General features: G+C 47.5%; 1 protein-coding gene across 4 annotated transcripts in view; it reads left to right on the top strand.

The window, feature by feature from the left end:
• Window positions 1–13,439, top strand: part of TBC1D1 (TBC1 domain family member 1) — a 933,361-nt gene that overhangs the window by 173,030 nt on the left and 746,892 nt on the right. The gene's annotated exons all lie outside the window — the stretch shown is intronic.

Raw genomic sequence — 13,439 nt, 5'->3', positions numbered from 1 at the left:
GGTTTAGGTCCTGCTTGTACTGCACCAAGAAATCCAGGAAGTTATTGTCATGACAGAATAAGCGTTTGATTAGGGGGAGGTCACTAGGCTCAGTATGGTTCATTGCTTCCAGCTCAGAACCTGTTCCTCCCAGAAATTACCATACGTTGAGCCAACAAAGCAGGCTTGCAGCAAAGAGGGTTCAGCCAGAACCATTGAGGGATCAGGTAGCTGGGAAGCTTCCCAATGTTGGGGTTGCAGACCATAGCGGAAGTGGCAGCATTGTAATGAAATCTGTACAGCTGTTAAGCCGTAACAGGAGCCCTTCCTAGAATCGGTACACAGGTACAGCGTTCAACTAAGGGAGCAGCAATGCAAAGCTCCTCGACTGGCAGACACAGTGATAGTTTGATAGGCAGGTTCAGCGTGGGCTGCTTAGTAGGGACCTTGACAACAAGGTTGGAGAGCAGCCTTCTGCTGATGAATCTATACAAGAACCCATTCCCCAGACTGTAGATCTTGACAGGCTTTGGTTAGACATTGTGGGGAGTCCAGCTTAGTAGGGAAGCTGATGAGACAGCGAATCACTTGTATGTCATGCTTCAGAGTCACTCCATCGTTCAGATGCTAATCAACCAAAGTTGGAGACATTGGAACACTGTGCCACGACCAATACTGATTTTGTGTGGGCTTAGCTTTTTGGTTAGGAGTGGTTGAAATTGAACAGAGTGTGAAAGGTAAAGTGTTAGGCCACTCAAATCTCACCTAATGTGTTTGCTATCTTGTTCTTTAAAGTGCCATTGACCATTTCCAACCTCCCAGAGGGCGCAGTGTGATAAGCAAATTTTTGTTTTAGTCCTAATGTTTTACATAGTTCTTGGATCACAGATTACACAAAGTAAGTACCCATGTCACTTCCTATCCACAGGAGGTTCCCAAATATAGGAATGAAATCCCCTAACATTTTCTTGGCTACAGTGATGGTATCTGTTCGGGCACAAGGGAAGGCTCCAATCCATCCAGAGAACGTGCAAACTAAAACCAGAACATAAACTTAAGAGCAACATTAAGGCATTTGTACGAAATTGATTCAAAGGTGGATGAAAGCCCTCATGGAGATGGCTGGGCAGCAGGGACGTGTTTACATCCTTACCAAGGGAGTGCTGTGCCCATGCTCCCTTGAATGTTTAAAGTACCATATAATAAATGTCTTTCTCATTTCTTATATTTAATACAATGAATCAAATGGAGTAAACACAGACAACCATCAGTCATGAGCTGTGATATTGTTGCATGCCTTAGCGCGCATGCGATTCTGTTCCTGAAAAAAGCCATACTGACCCTTTGGGCTTCTAGACATTATGGCTATAACATGTCGACCGAAAATGAGGATATGAGAGTTGATTGCCTTCTCGGACCACATCCACCACCACTTTTAACCTTTGTCCACGGTTACTACTATTAAACATACCTCACTGGCTGGCATCCTTAAGCAATTTTAATTTAACTTTTCTTCACTTGAGAAACACTAGAAACTCCTGCTCCGCTGTAATCAGGTGTTGTAGCACACCTTTGATGCGCTAGGTATCTCGGATGGGACCCCATTGATGAAGCATGCCCCCAACTAGGTTAGTGGGTGAAGGGTCTTTTAAGAAAACCTAAAAGTATGATTTTTCATACAGATGTGTGAAGGACATCTCAAGCAGACAGACAAAGTATGGTAGCGTGCTTTCTTTTCTTTGTTGAGTATATTTATGAGGGTAGGGGAGCATGCTCACTTCTCACTCTCTATTGTTGTTATCCTTCGTTAGAAATGCCAAACACATCAATAGTTGCACACAGGAGGGACAGTGAAGAGAATTTAGAGGTTTTCAATGCAGACCTACTAGCACCAAAAGAAGTAAGGCATAAGGCGGGCTTTCCAATAATGGCACATTGTACACATGATCCTTTCTGATAAACAGACACTAATACATTCACACAGCACTGCTCCTCTCAGGCTGTCCTAAAAGGTCAAGTATCGGTTATGTACAATCTGAGTGAATTGACGTTGCTGCGGATGTTAATTTAAACCCTTAGGTACATTAGGACAATCATGTTTCCAGTGCCCCAACTGCCTGCAATTGAAAGGTGGGGAACTACTGGGGCAGCAGAGTCTCCCCTTCCTCGCCCATAGTTCTTTCTGGATCTTTCTCATCCTTGCCCACCATGGTCATTCTGCCTTTCCATTGCTCCCCAGCCCTTCCCTCTGAGCAGTGTTGGTGTGATTTCATTTGCATAGCATTAGCTTGGACGTGTAAGTAGGAGGCGTGAAGTTGAAGTGCAAGGCTTAGCCCTGTCCCTCACATGACTAATTTGGTATCTCAGTTTCTCACGGGTGTCTCTCAATTCTCATACCCAAAATTCCTGTCTACATTTCATGGCTTCTTTGTGTTAGTTTAAGATGGATGTCCACGGTCCTGTGCTTGATTTATACCTAATGCCTTGCATTGGGTCATTTAAGCATTCAATATCAAAGTTATTTCCTTCTGAAAAAATACTTTTTATCCTTACCACTACTACACGTGACCCACTTTTCAATATACCTTGACATGCTGTTTCCATGCTGCTGGTACATCAAATGGGCAGGAGTGCCTTTTGGTTTTCTTGCCATCATCAGTTCTGTATAGACCCTCATTCAAGATCAGGTATACAGTTAGGTGTCTGCCAGCCTTGTGCCACAGCTCATCCATGAAATGGGTGGGATAGAGGGGTAGGATGAGGATGGGTGTAACAGCTTTTCCCATCTGTTCTATTGCAGGGAGGAAGGAACGTTTTTTCACTCCTGTACTCTGACCCCTTTGCGTTCAGAGACTCCCCGCCACAGCCCTTCGGGGCTCACAGATATTTGGGAGTGGCTAGATCAGTGCACTTCTTTTGTTTACATAGTCATCTGACCGGGTCTGTGCTAAGGTTTATACGCACTCCTCGCCCTCCCTTTTCTTGAAATCCTTTAGAGCCTCCTGCTCTGAACTGTGGATTCCACTCAAGCTTCAAACTCCTGTTATCCTGGGGCTCCCCTGTCATCGTCAGCTACCCAGAAGGCAATTTCAGCTATCAATTCTTAGTCTTTATACAGTCAATAAACACAATCAGACTTCCTATTTCAGAGCCCAAATTGGTAGCAAAAAATCTAGGAGTCCTGGTAGATAATTCATTATCCATGCAAGATCAGGTAAAGGCACTTGTGGCAAATGTTTTGCCATTTTAAAATTGTTAAAGAGACTTTTTATGTGGATTCCCGACAACTGGAGAAAAAGTATAGCTCAAGCTCTAATAATAAGCAGACTAGACTATGGGAATGCCTTAAGTGTAGGCATTGCAAACTAATTGTTTTCACGGCTGCAGGTTACTCAAAATAAAGCGGGCAAGTTAATCTGCAATAAGGACAAGTTCGGCATCAGCATGTGTGGAGATTTTACACTGGCTGCCAATGTGCCAAAGAGCGAAGTTTAAGTTACTGTGCCATGCATACAAAGCATTACATAAGACTGGCCCTATAATCTTGCAAGATAGAGTAGAATTCTATTTGCCTTTACGAGAGCTGTGATCCCTTAATCTTGCATTAACAAAAATTAGGAAAATAAAGAAAGTTAGAGTTGGAGGTCGCTCTTTCTCACAGCAGGCAGCCGTACAGTGAAATAAATTACCATTAGACCCCAACACCTCATTAAAGATCATTTGAGGTTCAGGAAAAAGCTAAAAACATGGTTGTTTAGGACATGATGCTTTTAGGGTCCTTACTAGCGAATGCCTACAGAAACGTCAGGGAGTGATACTAGCGCCGTGATATCCCACTGGGATGAGTGATGCGCTCTATAAAAAGTGTAAATAAATAATACATACATTTCAAAGCTCACTAGCACTGTTTGACCTGCTGAATGAGCCACGCCACGCTGTCCTCAACATAATTCCCCGTATACTTTTGGTACCGGGCCTGGCGTGTGGAGTCTGGTCCAGCTCTGCTCCCTGTCTTCAGTCAAGTGCAGGCACTTGCCAGCCAAGGCACCCAGTCTGTCAAAAAAACGTTGTGCCTATGCTTATTGCATCCTCAAAATGTTTATTAACAAAAGGAAAATGTATATATCTGTCAAATACATAATCAGTCGCAACTGTAATATAAGTGTGTGCTGCTCGGCAAAGGCAGGACACAAATATATATAATCTGCAAACAGGCTCTCCTTGGGTATCACGTGGTTTCATGAGCACGGGGAGCACATAGGTGCCGGAGGCAGAGGTCATGAGAAAGGAATAAAATGACTGTCAGGTATAACAAAAATGTAAACTGCTTCGGCTTAGCAAGCTAGTCAATATTTTCTTGTCTCTCGACCCAGGAAGTGACAGATAGCCCTAGGTGTCATAGATAGGCACTTCCATTATGCATAGGTTGCATGAGCAGAAAAGTATGGCTGAAGCAGGTGCAGTTATACAAAGGCAATGGTTTACATCGACATGAAATTGGACATGAGAAAGAAGCAAAGTTTCTACTTTTCAGCACAAGCCTTTTTGAAATCGGACTCTATGCCTTTCGTATGCTGCTATCAAAGTAAGTTTAAAAGATCAGTACTGGTAAAACTATTTGTAGTCCTCAGGTATGTTTTTATGAATACTTACTGGAAGTACAATGATGTACCATAAAATGACATGCTCACAAACTACATGCCCCTTGCGTGCACCTTTCCCAATGACAAACGCCCCTTCCACCTAGGCAAAAACTGATAGTTATGGTTTCTACAGGTGAGCAAGAATAGTTTATCTTAAAGCCTAAACGTGTGTGAAGCCATTAATAGATTAGGACGGCCTATTTTTTTGAACTAAGAGTGCATATGTTTGTGACCTTATCATTTTTGTTTTTGATAAACAAATTTTATTCAGTTTTGTACATGGCACCATAGCGGGCAGAGGCCTACGCATCTATGAAGTTCAATATAGATGCCGCCATGTACAATTGGCAATCATATGGAAAGAGAAATAATGGAAACCAAAAAAAAATGTAAAAAACATAAACAGTTGACATAATAAACTGTGCACAGATCAGGCAACCCCCTCCCCCCCCCAGCATCACTCAATCATTAACGCATTATAACAGTCTGGATGATCATGACTTGTCTCCTGAGGCCTATGCCAGTAAATTACTCTCTCGTTGTATGAGGGATTCCGGTGACTCTATAATAGGGAAGTCAATGCCTCTATACTCTGCCCATCGCTGCCATATCTTCCGGTGTTTTTGTGGGCAACCCGTGCCTGAAACACAGCCAGTTCCATCCCCATGCACCAGTCTAAAGCTTTTTTCCATTTTCCCAGGGGTGACGCAGTGTTATTTTTCCAGTGCTGGGTGATGTCTCGTTTAGCAAGTGTAAGCCCAACAAATAATAGATGTTGCTTGTATCTATTGCCCCCATTCCGTCTGTACTATGGAGCAGAACTAATCTGGGGTCGGAAGGGATATCCCATGAAAGTATCTTGCCGAGGCACGTCAAGATTTTATACCAGTAGAGTTGAAGGGAGCAGCAGCTCCACACCGTGTGGAGAAAGGTTCCAATTTCACGGTTGCACCCGATGCATACTGGTGACGGTATTACGCCCATGTGCCACAGGCGGGTCTGGTGTAATAAGCACGGTGTAAAAATTTTAACTGAATCAAACGGTAACAGGAGGCAATAGTGGCCCCGTGGGGGCTTGCCAGTGCCTCCATCCAATCATCATCTGTGAATTCAGTCATATCAGTTTCCCAGTTACGTTGGAGTGTGTCTATTTTCATGCGGTTATGTGTAACGACGGTTTGGTATATTGCCCTTCTAATGGATGGAATTCCGGAAGTTCTGTCAACGTTGCAATGTGTGGGGACAGAGCATGTCACAGTTGCAGGTATTTGTAGAATTGAATGCAGTGGAGCTGGTACTCCTCCTGTAGGTTTTGGAAGGATTTAAGTATTGTACCCATCATTAGATATGCCAATGAGGTCCCACATACGGAACCCCGACAGTGACCGAATTTGTCTACAAAGTGATCCCTGCCACAGCGGGGTCGCCTGTGTCAACCGCCCTCCCCAACCCATCCGTCGGACCACACATCTCCACAGCTGGATCACCACTTTAGTGGCCGGTGGTAGGTGATTTAAGCGACTTTGGCTATACAGCAAGTCTAGTAACGTTTGGACCTCCATCATGATTCTCTCTACGGCAAATGCGGGGTCTGTCTGAGAATTATAACGCCAGTCATAATGTTGAGAAGGTGAGAAGCGGAGTAATATGCGAAGATATCGGCTGATGCACTGCCTCCGCAGTAAGTGGATCGTTTACACGTTCACGTAGCTGCACCGCCCCATAAGAAGTTGGTTAGAAGTGCGTTGATTTGTCCAAACCATGATTGGGAGATCCCATAGGGGTAGTTCTAAAGCCTGTATAAAATCCAAGGTAGTGTAACCATCTTAAAGATGACGGACCTACCATATAGGGACAGGGGAGGGGGGACACAGACCCGCACCTCATCTCTGATCTTGGGTATTAATGGAAGAATGTTGCGTGTCCAAGACATCATTGGATCAAGTGATACAAAGACGCCAAGGTATGTGAAGCCGTCAGATATCTGAGTCAACTGTGATGCCCACATGCCACATCCCTGTTCGCCGCAGACTGGGAATAGTATGGATTTGCTTGGGTTTGTGCAAAGACCCGATGTTTCCCTGAACACTTTAAGGATCTGTAGTATTCGTGGGCCCAAAAATCCCAGATCCACAAGAAAGAACAGGACGTCGTCAGCATAGAGCGCAATCCTGTCTGACACCTCTGGGGACCATGTAAAGCCCCGAACAAATGGATCTCGGCGCACCCAGTTTGCCAGTGGCTCTATGGCAAGTGCAAAGAGGAGCGGGGACAGGGGGCACCCCTGTTGCGTGCCCTGCCCAATGGGAAAGAGGGCCAATATGGCGCCCCCCACATGCACAGAGGCAGATAGGTCGGTATATAAGAGGCGTATATAAGATGTGAATCACAGGGCAAAATTAGGGCATGTAAGAGAAGAAAGAGATACTCCCAGTCTAATGAGTTGAAGGCTTTGTCTATGTCGGCAAGTAAGACCGCTGCGGGGCGTTCTAGTTTCGGTACCATAGCAAGGGTGTTGTGTCTCATATTATGGCGTGTGGACCACTGCAGCATGAAGCCCTACTGGTCTGGGTGAATTCATTCCGTGATGTGCGGTAAGAGACGATTGTCAAGGATTTTACCTAAAAGTTTGACTTCTAGATTTAACAATGAAATGGGGCGATAGGAGGCTGGGCCCTCTGGGGGGGGCATCCTGGTTTGATGAATACCATGATTTCGGCGTGTGGCCAATCTGGTGGAAGAATCTCCAGCTCAAGGGATTCCTGCAATGCACCAAGGAGATGGGGCCCCATCGTGGCATGGAGTGTGGCAGTGAGCTCCTCCAGCGTGATGGGGGTATCAGGGCCGGACTGGCCGTAGCGGGCACCGGGCAATCCCCCGGTGCGCCGCACGGGTGGGGGCCGGTTGTGGGCCCCTGGGGGCCATTTTTGTTACAAGGCCGTTTTTGCACGGCCCTGTAAAAAAATTGGCTGAAAACCGGCCCTGGTAAAGAACTCGGCGGCACCCCCCACCTCCCGTGGTGGGGCGCAGGGGGGTGGCCGAGCCCATTGCCCGGGCCGGTTTTGGTTCCCAGTCTGGCCCTGGGGAACATCCAATTGGTTTTGCACATCATCTGGGATATGTTGCGGTGGGGTGTTCTGTAAAAAGTCCCGAGTTAACTCTGGGGATATAATTTCCCTTTTCCTATACACCTCTGTGTAATACATTGCGAATGCTTGAGCCACAGCTAGGGGATTAGTACATCAACCGTATCAATTTTAGCACATGAACTTTATTTATTGAAACAAAGGTTGGAAACACATAGAACGGAAGAATAATAATTACATTAATACAACTACAAGTAGAAAGTTAATGGAATGGATAGCAAGGCCTATATACAAGGTGATTCATTGAAGCTAATGACCTGCACTCACTATATGTCATTTATATGTTATCTTAACCTGAGTTACTGGAAGCAGCAATGAACTGTGATCGGTCACTTGGGGTCCCTAGCGCGGTTAATGTCAAACTGAGATGTTATCTATCAACAGTGTCAGTGAGCATGAGCGAGCATGTGACTGTGCGTCCTGCCAGCCATCTCACCACAATTGGACAGAGTACACACCAAGGCAGCACGTTGTGAATGCAGTCGTACATATATATTTCATTACCAGTACATTCGATTGAGTGCATCTATCAGTCTTTGACATCAGTGATCATGAGTTCGCCATAACTTCTAAATGTTTAGCCAGATGTATTTTAAAAATTGAGCATTAAACACATATATCTCTGCTCAGTTGTACTGAAAATATAGGTGACCACTACAGTTCACAATTACTAATCTTGGGCTCCATATCTCTTCCTAAAACGGTTTCTGTCTTAACCAGCGCTGATGGTGCACATCAACATAGGGAGTCACTCCATGTGAAGGCGGGGTCTGGTGGCTCAGTGGACTAATGCATCCACTGCAGAGGCCTGTGTTCGACCTCACGGTCACAGCTTCAAATCCCGACGGTCCACTCAGCCTTTCATCCATCTGAGGTCGATAAAATGAGCACCATTGAGTTGGGTAATAATAAACATCTGTTATTCAGTGCCATGAGACCTATGGATGAATGTGTGATTTTCAAACACACATGTTATGTTAAGCATTCAGGCAGTCCATATGAAGGGCGTCTTTGGGCATTCAGAGGATCTTACCAGTGCAATTAGGCGTTTAAAAAATATTCAGGGGCATATTTATGACTTTTGTGGTGCAGGGCAGTGCAGCAAGTTACCTTGCTGCGCTGCCCTGCGTCACAGGGAAAGGGCAGGAGAGTGCCGTAATTATCCAAGGCCTCCCATGCAACCTCTACCAATGGGGCCGACCCTGCGCTGTCAAGCCAATATTTCGCAATATGGTCACCCAACTGTGCCTGAAAAGCCTGTTCCTCAAGCATCAACAGGATCCAGATGCCACTTAGGGACACAGGCACGAGGCATGGACCACCGGAGGGTGCACAACACAGGGAGGGATCAGTGTATGCTTTGCCCAGATACTCCTCCACAGCCACTCTACTATACACCACCTTACAGGTATAGATTCTATCAAGTTGGACCTGCAGTCCAGAGCGATAGGAATACATTCGAGACAATGGGTTCCTCACCCTCCAGCAGTCAAGAAGGTCTACCTGCCAGTGTGGCACGCGGGGGGGGGGGGTGCAATCTCTCCACTCCCGGGTACGCCACACATTTAAAGTTGACCTTAACTGTACTCAGGCAGGAAACTATCAGCGACCAGATAGAAACAAACCTTGGTCGCGTTCTATTGCGTCGTAACTAGAGATAGTGCAATCCAGCGCAATATGAATACATTCTGGGCAACGGGTTCCGGACCCTCCAACAGTTAAGAAGGTCCCACTGTGTTGCCCAAGATCGGGCCACCTCCACCAGTCTAACCACTGGTGCAGCACGCAGGGGGTTGCGATCTTTTTAACCCGTGGTCTGCAACACAATTAAAATCACTCCCAGCTATTCTCAGGCAGGGAATGATCAATGATAGAACAGGAGTCAGACCAGAGAGAAACAAAGCCCGGTCAGCATTCTGGGCATAAACAGTCAGAAGAGCCACATCCCTACCATCCAGGCAAACCATTATCAAGACATAACTGCCATCCGGGTTGATAACTGCCCTGTGCAAGTGAAAGGGGAACCAGGTGGTACCCAAATAAGGGCACCCAGCGAAAAAGCAGAGTAAGCGGTAGCATAAACCTGCCTCCATTAGCTCCCCCACAGGACCCGCCCCTCAGCCTCCATGAGATCTGTTTTTTGGAGGAACGCTATCCATGCTCCCCTACACTTCAAGTAAGAGAGCATACTATAATGTTAAGAGGGTGAGGAAAGGCCCGATCGTTCCAGATGGTCAATTTAACCTGGGTCACCATTGATAACGTACCAGAAAGGAGGCCCGAGGGACCCCCAACCGCACCGGCCCCACCCCACCACTCCCAGCAGGCAGGCACCTCAGCCGAACATTTACCACTGCATTCCCCAAAAAATAAATACCCAACAACCTCGAAGGACGAAGACATGCAACTATCCTGTCCAAACAACACACCACACAGGGCCTACCAAATAGCCAACTAAAGGCCCGAAGGTCCAACCAGATCTGTAACAGAAAGATATGAGGAGAGAAAAAGAAAGAGCGGCCAGTCAGAGCGGGGGAGGGGGGAATACACAGATTCAATCAAATGCCAGAAAACACAGCTTGTACGCCCCTGCCTGACTCCCCTCAAGTCCAATCAAATCAAAAAACAAAAGAATAACAACACAGGAGAAATCAACCATGCCGCCACTGTTTTGTCACAGTATAAATAGTGCCAATATGAAGTGAGACTGCTTTAACATTCAACCAAGTGTCAGACAAGATTATCCACCATGCCTAGCGTGACCCCCCAGTAGTATATCCTCCTGCCCTGGTACAACAGACTTCATCAAATCGTAAGAAGAGCCATGGCAATTTGGGGACACACATCTAGAAGAGTCCTCACAAGCTTCCAAGGATGTGGCGGTTTCCACAGCTCTCGATTGCTCCAGCACCCCCTGTGACCTAGAGGAACGGTTTGGCCACCTGCACCAAGATCTCTGCCTACACAGGCACAGAACCCACTGCAGCGCCTGCAAATCTGGCTGCACAGTACCCTTGTCATAGAGCTCAATCCAGCCCCAGATGGATTCGCAAAGAAATGTACCTTGTCCTCAGTTTTGACTCTACTGGCTTATTTGGAAGTATAGCTCCAAGAGGTGGAGGCCCGGAGGGCCTTTCCAAATTCTATGCCTAGGAGCGGGCTCACAGAGACCCGGTGAAGCCGCCTCACCCTGCGGCCCGCCTTGCCCGGTTGTGGCCTGCTTATTGCACGTCAGGGACAGGGTTTGCCTCCGGCAGCACGCTTGGGTGCACAGCCCCTTCATGGTGGATAACGCCAAATTTACCCTTCAGGTCCAGACACAGAGACATATGTTTTGGCAGTGAAGTGGAATCTACGTGTAATGTGACTGCTGTACTCCTTGCTGTTTCCTGCTCAGCTGAGAGAGTCACCCTCGGTTCGCTCTGGCAGCTCCACGATACAGTCATTGTTCCAGCAAGCCCGCCCTTCCTGGTCATCAAGACGGGTGGCCAAGCTCCGAATCTGGGCTTCTAGGACCTTTATAAGGAGGTCTGCAGATTCAACAGAAGGGTACAAAGATTGAACAGTGTCCTTCAAAGTAGTTAGCCTCTCAGAAATCTTTCAGGAGTCCTCTCAGATAAGGCCAAGTTCCATCTAGATACAGTCGATCTTTCCTTCTTGGTGTTCCCCAGAGGCGCGGCCAGAAGTTTCTCAGATTTGCTGTCAATATAAGATAAGTCACTGATGCCAGCACCCTGATAGCTCCCTTCCTGGGGTGTGCCCAAGGGTGCATCATCTCTGGTTTGCTGAGTGCGCCCCATGCCAACCCCAGTAAAGAAGTAGGAAGCACAGGAGAAAAAGTCAGTGGAGTACCACTACCCAGCCGCGATCCCAATGTGATGCTCCCAGCGGGAAGGAAGTCAGCAGGTAGGGGGGCTAGGAAGTATAGCACAATCCAAGGCAACAGGCCACCCCTAGCTCCAGGAAAAGCAGCAGGGCTAGGACCCTTGGCCTCTGCAGTGAGAGGAAGAACAATCCAGGTCACCACCAGAGGGCCTTGCACTGATCCCAATGAGGTAGGGGCACCCTTATCTGGGCACGCAGGTCTCCAAACGGTGTTCCGCTCAGTCGGCTCTGAGCATGTAACCTCTGCACCAGAAGCAGGGCCAGCAACCACGCCAGGGCAAGGCACACATCCCAACAGGGGTAGCCAGGGCGGGGGCAGGCAAAAGATCAGTTACCCCAGGTCTTGCAACTACATACACAGTGCATCCCCAACCTCAGGGTGGGGATGGAGGGTAATTCACCAGGTGTTGGCTGGGACAAGTAACTTTGCGGCCACTGCTAACAAAACGGTCCACCAATTTGCAGAAGGCCAAACTCAGGCCACTAATCACATCCGACCCTTGCCGGCCCTGCTGGAGGGGACTGCAGGTCTCTCAGGGAGCCACACTGATGTCGCAACTGCCCAGGTGGTACTCACAGCAGTGAAAGACAGACAGGGGCATCTGGGCCAAATTGGGCTTCAGCACGTCTGTTGCCAATAAAGCGGGGACATCATCATGGTTAGAGCTGATATTTGGTCAGGCACGTCTTCCTTCACACACACACCCTGGTCATTGTAAGGCCGAGGGCCCTGCTGGATCCACAACCACCTGTGGGCTCCAATTGCAGGGGCTGGGGGCGAAGCGGAGCATCCAGGCTGGTCGGGCTTCAGTGCAGCACCTGCAAACAAAGTGGGCCACCATTCTGGTTTTCACTCAGGCTCTGGCATCCTCCATCTGCCTTGGTATCAGGCCCACCGATGGCACTCCAGGCAGCATCTGGAGCCTCCACAAGGATCACCAACCCCCAGCGGCCACTTCACGCCAGGAGCAGGGTGCAGGATGCGGCTAGGTTCGCGGGCGGTGAGAAGCAAAGCCGTCCATGTCCTCAAGTCATGGATGGCATCTGCCTCCTCCCCCTTGTAATGATCCTATGTTGTAAGTATTTTGGAGTTGTGCTTGAGTGGCCAGAGAGTTGCTCTTTTCTTGTCTTAGGGTGCAGTGCCTAGCAGTGTGATGGAGAAGAAGGTGTGAGGGATACCTGTTTAAATTATATAGGCAGTTACCGAGCACCATCCTAACCAGAGGGGCAGTATTGTGCTGTTCGCATGTACAAAGAAAAGGTGTATAATCAGAGAAGGCCAAATCATCAATATAGCAGAATGCCTGAGGCAGAAATGCTGTCACATGAGTAAAATGATTCCAAATGAGCAAGAATGGGAGTTGGTGATATGAGAGCAGCCGAGCCACCCACCTTGTTTGAAGGCAGGAATAATGGGGATAATGCCTTCTGTACAAACACACCCCATGAGCATGAAAAAATAAGGAATATTTGGCAACCTGAGCAGGAGCAGCAGAATCTTTAAAGGACCATATTTTACTTACACTGGCTAAACTGAAGGGCCAAAACATATATCCCCAAACCTCTGTCATGCTACTCAAGGCTTCCAAAGGCAGTCAAGTACCAGCCAGATAGGCCCTCGACGGGCTCTTTGACTAGCTAGTATGGCACGCAGCACAGGAAAATGAGGGAAACTAAGCACTTGATAGGTTGCTGTCCTGACAGCACAAGAATGAATTGGCACACCCATTGTTACCCTTCTGTCCTTACCCCTCTGTGTGAGCCCAATACTTTTTGTTAAATGCCT

This window comes from Triturus cristatus, chromosome 2_2 (genome assembly GCF_964204655.1).
Source record: "Triturus cristatus chromosome 2_2, aTriCri1.1, whole genome shotgun sequence".
Classification (NCBI taxonomy): Eukaryota; Metazoa; Chordata; class Amphibia; order Caudata; family Salamandridae; genus Triturus; species Triturus cristatus.
This window is presented reverse-complemented; position numbering and strand designations above follow the sequence as displayed.